This window comes from Macaca mulatta, chromosome 2, assembly GCF_049350105.2.
Source record: "Macaca mulatta isolate MMU2019108-1 chromosome 2, T2T-MMU8v2.0, whole genome shotgun sequence".
Taxonomy (NCBI): Eukaryota; Metazoa; Chordata; class Mammalia; order Primates; family Cercopithecidae; genus Macaca; species Macaca mulatta.
In genome coordinates, this window is record NC_133407.1 from 85,385,595 (window position 1) to 85,397,785 (window position 12,191).

At 36.5% G+C, this 12,191-nt stretch overlaps 1 protein-coding gene across 2 annotated transcripts in view; it reads left to right on the plus strand.

Moving 5' to 3' along the window:
* Positions 1 to 12,191, plus strand: part of NLGN1 (neuroligin 1) — a 909,290-nt gene that overhangs the window by 180,882 nt on the left and 716,217 nt on the right. The gene's annotated exons all lie outside the window — the stretch shown is intronic.

Consider the following 12,191-nt stretch of genomic DNA (forward strand, 5'->3'; position numbering starts at 1 on the left):
AACTGGTTTTAAAAATGTATCCTGTGGTATTTTACATATACATTAAAACTGTTGCCCATGACTTTTGAAAAACACTCAGTCTCATTGATTTTTGCCCCTCTTACCCCCTTCGTCTTCCTGTTCATTTGGAAGTCAGGCTTCCTAAGTAGATTCTAGATGTAACAATTAATATTTGGAGATTACACCTGAAAATAGTTTCAGAATAAATAGAAAGTAAAACTTATATAGTTAATGTTAATTTTTTCAGCCCCCCTTCTCTTCAGAATAACAAAATAAGAATCTGTCTAATATTTAGCCATTAGTTGTAATGAAGGTTATAGCAGAAATACTCAGTTGTGTAATGCAGAAGACAATGCTGTCACCTTAATCTTTTCCTCTTTTTGTTGTCAGAAAAGCTATTATGGCATCTTAGAATCTTATTTTATTTTCCTTTTTGCCACACAATAATGGAATTAGCTGCCAGTCTGTATGGATATCTGTGCACACTCCTACATGATGAGAAATTTCCATTGTACTGTAACCTGTTTCCACCTCTTCTATGTTTCATTCTCCGTGGCTGCAAGTTTAATTAAGCTAATGCCTTCACGGAGGTCAAGCATCACAGATGGATAAATAAAATCTGAGGGTTGTGTTAATTGATGAAAAATAGTATAATGAATTAATGGGTCATTCATTCAAGAAATATTTTCTGAGGACTTACAATGTAATGCATTGTTCTGGGGCTGGTTGTTAAAAACCAACAATTCAAAAGACACAGCCTCCACTCTCAAAGTGTAAGGGCAATCTGATCAAGTCATTTGTATGATTATAATGATTCTCATCATACTTTGGATAAGATCTCACACTCCTAAAATGGCCAGCAAATTCTTGAGTTGTCACATCCTTTCTCCTCTCCAGTCTGATGGGCTACCCTTCTCTCAGTTCACAGTGATTTCTTTGGAAAGCCCCAACCTCCACAGCATTTAGGTTTCCTGTTACTTCTGGCACATTCTATACCTTGGTTTTCAATTGCCAACTCCTACTCAATCTCAGACCCCAGTTTCCAGATTAATTCTTCAGGAAGATCATCATTCCAATTCCATATTCTTAAATCTCCCCTCAAAATACCTGGCATTATCCTTCTTGGTATAGTGTTTATTACTAGATAGCTGTCTGTGTAATAGACTTACTTAAAGTCTATCTTCCCCCATTGAACTTCCATCTTTTTAAAACAATTATTTTTGATTCAAAGGTACATGTGCAGATTTATTATATAGGTAAAGTCATGTCATGGGGGTTTGTTGTACAGGTTATATCATCACCCAGGTACTAAGCCTATTACCCAATAATTACTTTTTTGTCTTCATGAATATTAGCACTATTCCTCTCCTGTTCATGTTGTCCTCTCCAATGCCTAGTATTAATTATTTGCCAAATATGCGAATGAAAATGGAAACTGAGATTACAAATTACTGTGGAAAAAAGTACTGTGTGTTTAGTTGCAAAAAAATGTAATAAATGTTTTGAGAGGTAAGAGAAGGGAGTATTTTTATGACTTGAAGGACTAGGGAAGGAAGTCTTACTGACTTTTGACCCAGGCCTTGAAAGGTACTAGCTGTGGTCCCTTCAGAAGAAAATTGATGGGGAAAGCATTCTCCAGGACGAACAATCTTGGTGAACAAGTTGAGCCCAATTAACTGAGCGCTGCTTCCAGTGCTGTGCTGTATTAGTCCATTTTCATGCTGCTGATAAAGACACACTCAAGACTGGGAAGAAAAAGAGGTTTAATTGGACTTAGAGTTTCACATGGCTAGGGAGGCCTCAGAATCATGGTGGGAGATGAAAGGCACTTCTTACACGGTGGCAGCAAGAGAAAATGAGGAAGATGCAAAAGCAGAAACCCCTGATTAAACCATCAGATCTCATGAGACTTATTCACAACCACGAGAATAGCGTGGGGGAACCACCCCTATGATTCAAATTATCTCCCACTGGGTCCCCCCACAACACATAGGAATTATGGGAGTACAATTCAAGATGAGAGTTGGGTGGGGACATAGAGCCCATATCATTCTGCCCCTGGCCCCTCCAAATCTCATGTCCTCACCTTTCAAAACCAATCATGCCTTCCCAACAGTCCCCAAAAGTCTCAATTCATTCCATAATTAACCCAAAAGTCCGTAGTCCAAAGTCTCATCTGAGAAAAGGCAAGCCCCTTCCAGCTGAGTCCGTAAAATCAAAAGCAAGCTAGTTACTTCCTAGATTCAAAGTGGGCACAGGTAATGAGTAGATACAGCGATTCCAAATGAGAGAAACTGGCCAAAACAAAGGGGCTACAGGCCCCACACAATTCCAAAATCCAGCAGGGCAGTCAAATCTTAAACCTCCAAAATAATGTCCTTTGACTCCAGGTCTCACATCCAGGTCACGCTGATGCAAGGGGTGGGTTCCCATGGTCTTGGGCAGCTCCACCCCTGTGCTTTGCGGGGTCCAACCTCCCTCCCAGCTGCTTTCATGGACTGGCATTAAGTGTCTGTGGCTTTTTCAGGTGAATGGTGTAAGCTGTTGGTGGATCTACCATTCTGGGGTCTGGAGGAAGGTGGCCCTCTTCTCACAGATCCACTAGATGTTGCCCCAATAGGGACTTTGTGTGGGGGCTCTGATCCCACATTTTCCTTCCACACTGCCCTAGCAGAGGTTCTCCATGAGCTCCCTGCTGCTCCAGCAAACTTCTGCCTGGGCATCCAGGCATTTCCATGCATCTTCTGAAATCTAGGTGGAGGTTCCCAAACCTTAATTATTCACTTCTGTGCAACCACAGGCTCAACACCATGTGGAAACTGCCAAGGCTTGGGGCTTGCACCTTCTGAAGCCATGGGCTGAACTGTAACTTGGCCTCTTTTAGTCATGGCTAGAGTAGCTGGGACACAGAGAACCAAGTCTGTAGATTGCACACAGCACAGGGACCCTGAGCCTGGCCCACAAAACGGTATTTTCCTCCTAGGCCTCCAAGCCTGTGATGGGAGGGGCTGCTGTGAAGACCGCGACCTTAGACATGCCCTGGAGACATTTTAACCATTGTCCTGGGGATTAACATTTGGCTCCTTGTTACTTATGCAAATTTCTGCAGCTGGCTTGAATTTCTCCTCAGAAAATGGGTTTTTCTTTTCTATGGCATTGTCAGACTGCAAATTTTCTGAACCTTTGTGCTCTGCTTCTCTTAAAAAATGGAATGCCTTTAACAGCACCCAAGTCACCTCTTGAATGCTTTGCTGCTTAGAAATTTCTTCTGTCTGATACCCTAAATCATCTCTCTCAAGTTCAAAGTTCCACAAATCTCCAGGGCAGAAACAAAATGCCACCAGTATCTTTGCTAAAACATAAGAAGAGTCAACTTTTCTCCAGTTCCCAACAAGTTTCTCATCTCCATCTGAGACCACCTCAGACTAGATTTTATGGTCCATATCATTATCAATATTTTTGTCAAAATCATTCAACAAGTCTCTAGGAAGTTCCAAACTTTCCAACATTTTTCTGTCTTCTTCTGAGCCCTCCAAACTGTTTCAACCTCTGCCTGTTACCTAGTTCCAAAGCTGCTTCCACATTTTTGGGTATCTTTTCAGCAGTGCCCCCACCCTACTGGTACCATTTTATTGTGTTAGTTCATTTTCATGCTGCTGATAAAGACATATCAGAGACTGGGAAGAGAAAGGGGTTTAATTGGACTTAAACAGTTCCACATGGCTGGGGAATCCTCAGAACCATTGCAGGAGGTGAAAGGCACTTCTTACATGGTGGTGGCAGGAGAAAATGAGGAAGATGCAAAAGCAGAAACTCCTGATAAGACCATCAGATCTCATAAGACTTATTCACTACCGTGAGAACAGTATGTGGGAAACCACCCCCATGATTCAAATTATCTCCCACTGGGTCTGTCCCACAACAAGTGGGAATTATGGGAGTTCAATTCAATATGAGATTTGGGTGGGTACACAGAGCCAAACTGTATCATGTGTGTTACCTTACATTAGTATTGTTTATTTGCAAAATTAGTTTGCTACCAGGTATAACTTTTACCATGTGCTCATGTTTCACTCCTTGTTATTTAAAGAAAAAGTATTTTATTGGTAAAATTTTTTCTCCAATTAATTTAAGTTTTAGTTGGCCTTTTCTCATTCACATTCTATTTTCTGTCTCTTTTTTTTATTGTTATTGGAGAGGTACATTTAGTGTGGAAGTAGCCCAAGGGGAAAGGGAACAAATAGAACCATTTGTACACTCTGCAGAGAAATGGGAAATTTCATGCAACTCTGGAAAACTATTGAGGGCTGCCCACAATTTCTCCCAGAAGGAGGTTCTGGGCAAAATTAAGAAGGAGGCAGCATTTGTCTTTAGAGAGTGTTAATTCTTCTGCCGTGTCACTTTCTATTTCTTGAAGCTTGCTGCATCCATAAAATGTGCTCTTGTTTTATTGAAGGATGTTACTGTGGCTTTGTGTTTCTGACTTCAATTTAATTATCTGTTACAAGAAGATGATAATGATCTGTACCTCATGGTATTTAGAGACAATAAAGGAGATGATGCAGTTAGCTCAATGTTTAGCCCTAGTACTTACTCATTTGGTGCTTGTCATTAATCCAGTTATTATTAAATGATGCTCATGGCACAATAAACTTGTCATCACTTTAGTTCTCAATAGCCTTATGTTAATATGGCCATGACATGGGTCCTGGCATCCCTTGGAACTTCTCCACGATCAAGATCTTGAACTTTGATATTCTCATCTCAGAGTAAACCCTTTTTGGCCTTGGTTTTAATTGTCTTATATTTTTCCCCTTTGTGTCCTTCTAGTACTGCTTAACTCTGTTTTAGATTTAGTTGATCTGTTCTACATTAGGATTACCATTTCTTGTAACCTTTGCTCTTTGCTGTTCTACCATTTTTTCCTTCCTTATCCCCAACCCTGACTTCTATCATTTACTCTCTGCCCCAGGCTGTGGAATGTTCCTGGAAAAAAGTTTCAATACCACACTCTTTGGGGCTGCTGCAAATTATGACTATTAACTAATCCCAGCAAGCGGATGAGCAGCCTTTTTATTTTGCTTCTGTTGATATTCTATGTGTTTCACCCTCCTCAGTTCCTCAACCTGAGCATAGGACTTTATTGAATTGGTCTCACTGAGGTGCAGCGCACAAACTCCTGTGTCACAAAGGTTCAGGACATGTTCTTTGGAGTTAGGCAGTCTTGGATTTGTTTCTTGGATCTGCCTTTTCCTGGCATTGTGGCCTTCAGAGAGTTATCTGACCACTTTCACCCTTCTTTTTCTCACCTCAAATAAGAGGGCTTGGCTTATAAATCTGTTGTGAAGGCTAAGTAATATGAACTATGTAAAGTGTTTTGGACAGTGATTGGCAAGTAGAAGGTGACCTACAATAGTAGTTGTTTTTGTTGCCATTTTCACGTAATTGTGGATGAAAACAGCTGATATTTCAAACTGAACCTGGAATTAAGACTCTCTCAGGTTTCTTTTGCACCAGTTCATTCACAAAGGTAACGATTCCCACACCTTTGTATCTAGTCTGTGCGTTTCATAACCAAACCATATTTTTGCTAAAGGTGAAAAATGTATACATATATACATATATGTTATTTTTTAGTAAAAAATATGGTTTGGTTATCAAAAATGTATGTAGGAATATACATATATATTTAATAAAATTTATGTATGAATATACATATATATATTTGATAAATATTTCTATCACCAGATCATGAAATATACACAAAAATAGGCACTAAGAAGATAAGAAAGATAAAATTAACAGTGTTTTAAAATGTCTTATAAATACTGATGACTTCGTTGCATTATTCACTAATATCTTAAGGCACAGAGATTTTTTAGGACACAGTTCACAACGAATAAAATGGGCATTCATTCACACTTCAAGTTATCTTCTTGAGGTTTTCAAACATTTTTCTGATTTGTTATTATATCTGATTAGATGGCCATTATTTTTAATCTTGTGATATAGCTGAAGAAGAGCTTGTCCTAAAAGTAGAAATTTCATTTTGCCTTTTTACAGTTCTTTATTTATGATTGTATTTCTAGTACTCCCTTTCATTTATATTTGATAAAAACTTAATCCAGTAGTTTGTTTTTCAGGGTTACTTTAATTACAACTTGACACAAATGTGTAAATCTATTTATCCAATGATGTAAACTTTAATGCATCACTGCACATTGAAACTGAACAATGGACAATAACAAAGTGCTGCTGGTGGTTAACCAGCTGCACTACAGACCAATCTACCTTCCCAAGAACACTGTAAGTGCTATGTGCATCAATAGCCATGTGATGACACTGGTGTTAGGTCATATATTCATATTAGCAAACTTTAATTGCTTTCTCTTTTTGTTTTATATAAAAAATGGCAAATAGAAATTCAACCATTTAGTTCACTTATCTAGTCATCTTGTGGTGGGGTATGAACACACTGCTTTAGAGATCTCTGTCCCAAAATGCTGCCGGTTTAATTTTCTTGTGAATGAATTTGATAATACTTTCCTTCTGCTAGGAATGTGTAATGGCTTTTCATCATCTAGAGAATAAAATCCAAACCCTTTAGCCTCTTAATGAAGGGCTTGCTTGATTTGGCTGTAGCCTGCCATCTCAATCTTATCCAATGCTCATCCTCATTTACTCTGCATTCTGGGCAAACTAGACTGTGCCTTCCTCAAAAAAAAGCTTGACTTTTCTTTCTGTCATAAGTCAGGCTTCCAAAGGAAAAATTAAGACTTTGAGATGAAGGTTTGTCTACAAGAAGTTTCCTGGGATGTGCCATTGGGAACAATTCCTGTAAGGGAGTAAGAGAATCTCAACCAACTCCTCCCTCTCCCCATTTTCATGGGGAGCTTGGGGCTGAAGTAGCCCCTCTGATTATTCTGTATTGAGAAAAGGAGGCCAGGCCTTTGTATACTGGCAGAAACCAGTCATTAAAATGTGAAGGTGCTCTCAGGAAGTGTGAGCAGCACAGTGTCTACTGAACATTCTTTCCACTGTGGGATCCCTTCTGTGACCATCAGTGTTTATCCAAATCGTATTCATTCTTTTAAGTCCATCTCAAATTTCCCTTGATTCATGAACTCGTTTCTAATTTGCTAGCTGGAGGTAGACTTGTCTCTTCTTTTGAAGCCTAATATCATTTTGTAAAATTGTGTTCATTTGTATATTCATCCCATTTTAAGTACTTACTATGTGAGTTAATTACACATTAGTTACTCTAAGTATTCATTTGCTGAAAGGTGTCAAACAGTTTATACTCATTGGACAGCTTTATTACAGGCAAAGAATACAGTATGGCAACAGCAGAATAAGGATATGCGTTAAATTGAATTTAAACAATCTCAGACTCTGGATTTTTTTTTCTCCCACTCCTGGGTCACAAAGAATATCCTTTTGTCTCCAGGTCTTTAACCACCACTAGTGTGTATATGAAACATTTTGCTACAGGAAACCCAGTATCTGTCAGTGGTCAGGTTCTCTTACAGTGAACTGATCACGTAGATATATTTCAGGTATATGGCTAGTTTTGTTTATCAAATTTTACCACACTCTGCTGAAACCAGATATTATTAAATTGCATTATTTGTTATATTAGTATTACTAAGTTCATTTTTATAACCATTTATTATTAGCATATATAGTTGACAAGCTAGTGTGGCCTGACTCAAACAACTCACAGATCTATAAGTGCAAAACATTATTTGTCTTTAGTTAGTAGAGTTGATCTTCATTATTCCTGGTTTCTGTATTTGCAAACTTGTCTATTCACTAAAATGTATTTGTAATCCTAAAATCAACACTTACAGCACGTTTATAGTCATTCCACAGACATAGCAAAGCAGCAAAACTTTGAGTCACCCTATGAGCATCTTGCCAGCTGAAGTCAAACAAGGCATCTCTCTGCCTTCTTCTTTCAACTTTATGGACACAGGATGGACACTGTGCAGTGGCAGAGGCTGTGCAGTGCAGTGCAAGATGCTTCATCTTTGGGACCAATTTGGGGGCGTTTTAATCCCAACTCTAGCACCTGTTAGTGAGGCGGACTCAGGCACTTAATGCTTTAGAACCTCAGTTTTTCTTTCATAACATAAAACAGAATCTACTAGTTACAAGCATTATGGATTATAACCTATTATCTATGTGAGATTTATATATCTATATATGTGGGTATATCTATGTACATGTGTGTACACACACACACATATATATACACACACATATACATGTGTATGTTTTTAAAAGCAAAAGGTCTGTGTTCCCTAATCTAGTGTTCATGATGACTTTATAGAACATAACTACCATGAATAACAAGGATCCACTGTATATTGTATAACGTTGGTTAAGGGTCACCATCAAGCCAGGGAGCTCTAACAGTAAGCATGCTGTCAATCCAGACCAACTGAGATTTAACCACGCTTGCACTATGTAACAAATTTTCATATAGATTTTATGGGGAACATAAAGTTATTTTTTAAAACACACATGCAAAATCTTGCCCCAAGTAAGAAACTTAACAGGGAGGAGTTGAGTTCAACAAGAAAACAAATAAATGCAAACAATAAAACAAAGCAAGGTAGAAATAAAAAAAGTTAGAAGTTTGATATTTCCTGCTAGGTCCCACTCCCATATTCATCTTGTATTTATTGAACACATGTAACATTTCATCTAGCATTAGAGTAATTTTTTTAGATTACTTATTCCTTTACAATGGCGTAAGCTACTTGGGAATAATGAGTAGACTGTGCATGTCTTTCAATTCTCCTTAACATTCAGTGCAGTAGCTTACACATTGTAAATATCTAATGTTTCCTGAGTGAATGAAAGATTGGATGAATGTGGCCACCCAAAATATTATCTAACATCCCATACAGTTCTCCCTACTCCTTTTTCTGAGTTTCTCAGAAACAAACTAGTTGAGGGACCAGCTTTTGATGAATTAATGTAAGGGAGAAAATGTATTACCATTTATGATGCCCTTTTAGATATTATTTATTTTGATTTTATTCTTTTAGTGGGACTATACATGCTTTAAGTCAAAAAGAGGAATAATGAGGAAATTTATGAGCTAGTATCCCCATTAACTTCGAAGTCAGACGAAGCTAGTCGCATGTGGATTGATAGGCTAATCTACGGGTAATACATGATTTGGTCTACTGAGTAAGAGTTTTCTGGCCTTATTATTTTAGTGTATTCTGAAATATTTTAAACATACAAAAGAATACAGAGAATTCAAATACTAAGATTTTGTCAAACTTGCTGTAGTTCATTGCTGGCCTTTTAGGGCCTTACCACAGGTTATCTGTCTTAGATGTCAATTAAATAATTGGCCCAATTAATTTATTAGTTGCTAGAATAAGCCTTACTCTTTTTCCTTTTTACTTAGAGATGACAGCTATCCTTTTACTATGTATTTATGTATTTGAGAATAATATATAATATTCTTTTACATAATTTAAGTTTTCTTTAGATAGTATTTACTGTACCTAATTTTCTGTGACTTGTTTTGTCAAAAATTTTGAGATTTATATATGTTGATATTTTGGGTTTAGGCCCTTTATTTTCACTAATGTATATAATTTGAATTTGTGAATACATCATAATTAATTTATCAATATCTATTGCTGGACAATTAGGTTGTCATAGTTTGGGGGTTTTTTGGTTCCGAATAAATATTATTAAACAAATTATTACACAAATCATTGTTTTAACATGATTTTGTGTAATGACATAAGAGAAACCTATCACCACATTCAATATAGGGTAAAGCTAGTAAAATATGTATAAAAATATATAGCAAAATGAAATATTAACTTTCCATAAGAATAGGGTAGACCATTTTTTCTTTCTCTGTCCTGTGAAATTGTCAGAATATTTACTGAGACTTCATCTTCTGAAGAAACATAAAATAGTTTTACAATTCAATTTTAAATACACTAGGATCAATTTCTTAAAAAGTGATAATTTTGAATTGAGAGACTCTATCATGTATGGTGATCATAAGGATGACCTTTAAATCAGATAGCAGTGGGTGCCTGGATTTGCTAACAATTAGCTAAGAGACTCTGGCCAAGGTGAAATTCACCTCTTCAAGTCTGATTTCCTCATGAGTAAGAAGGTGATAACTGTGAATCTACTTCATAGGGTTGTTGTCAATGAGACATAAATGCATGAAAACTGAGGATTTTGTATACACTAAGGAAGCATCAATAAATAGGGGTAAAATTGTCAGCAAATTTGAGACTTTCTATTTAGGTATATATATGTATTTTAAATTTTAGTACTTTAAATAAGCCATATTTTTACATTTGACCTGGATGACTGCTGTTATTATAGTAGCAATTTCTGAAAATTTTGGGGGGTCAATACTATAGTTCTCCGTACATACAACATGTAAAAGGGGGTATTTTTGTAACCTCAGGAGCTAAACATCATTCAAATTTGAAAATCCATCATGGCATGCAGAATTCCAATCCTCTGCAATTTGCATTAAAGCAGCACATCAGTGGGAAACAGGAGCTTCTTTATCCTTAACACAGTTAGGGATCTCTAAGTACAAAAAAAGGAGTGTTATTTTATTAATAACAAAACAAGTATTTGATGTCAGTTGTGCGAAGAAAAATTTTTGGAAACTGCTGTAGAGTAATTGAAAATTAGGTTGAATAAAAAATAATGATGGAGACTTTTAAGACCTCACCACAGGTTCTCTAGGTTAGGTGTCCAAATAGTGCATTTGTAACACCAAAAGGAACTTGCAAAGATTCGTTCATGCTGTGGCCCACTATGATGCTGCACAAGAATAAGCATGATATACACTTTACAAAAATGTGTTTGTGTAGCTGAATCTTCGATAAATGCCAGAGTTCTGGAACAGGAATTGGATTGGTCTAAGCCTGTCTTTTGTATGTTAATGTGCTTTCACAGCAAAGGTATGTGAATTAACCCAGACTAAAGTATTTTCAAAGACAAACATTTATCTCCTTATAGCCTTCTGTGATGGATTGTTCAGAGATAAAGACACACTAGGCCAGAACCAAATCTCCTGCTGCCCTATATAGTTTTTACAATCTCCTTTTAAACAACAGAAAGTCAGGGCAGTCTCACTGCCAGACCAACACTTCTTTAGGAATCTTCCCATAATATACAGGATAGAACCATCTCTAGTACAAATCAGCACTTTATTTTCAAAGTAAGCACTTCAAAAGGTTGCTTGAACAAGAAAAGACACATTTTTTGAGCTGTACGTTATTTAACAGTTAACGTCAGGTTACTCCGAGGACTGCATTGCACCGAATGTTACATTTTATTCTGATGCATTTTAAGTTGAACTTTGTAAACAGTGATAGATGTTTGATTAGTGTTAATATGCAAGATGCCATGATTAGGGACGATTGTTTTTTTTAATCACCACACTCTCTTTTTGTAATCTTCCTTTGATCTCTAACGGACAGTGAGAAAAAAAATTGTAATTTAAAATATATTGACTTTGACTCATAAATTAATTTTTGCATTGCAAATTTATTAATATCTATCATATATAGCAAGATGGTAAAATAACTTGTCTGCAAAAAAAGATGTAAACTTCTATCTTTTTTACAAATTGTATCCAATGCCATTTTCTCTTTTAAATTATTGAATCTTAATTTCAAATAGGAAACTTATAAGCAAAATTTTATGAAGATTTTTGAGATACAGCAAGGAAGTGAGGTAGTTTCATCTGAATAATCATAGCTGAACTCATATTAGTTTTCTTGTCCTGATATTATCTTCCTTTTTTAAATAAGCATAGGGTTGGGAACCACCTTTTTGTGTGTTTTCCAATGCATACAGTCATTCTTACAGAGTTTGTATCTGTTCTGCTAGTTTACTGCCAGTTTCTTAAAATATTTTCTGCTATTGGGTTTTAAAATGGAAATAAATTAATCTTCTATAGCTTGAAGTGATTGAAGACTATTAATAAAGTATAAATTTCACACTAACATTCAGTATTTTTAAATACTTTACTGTGACATGTTTCTAAAACTGTGTATTTTAACAAGGCCTGCTTCCACGTAAATGTATATGACGTCAGCAGACACATTTCTCAATAATCTTATAATTGTCATCTCACTTCAATCCATGATTTTCCTATGGTAACATTTAACTTCCCT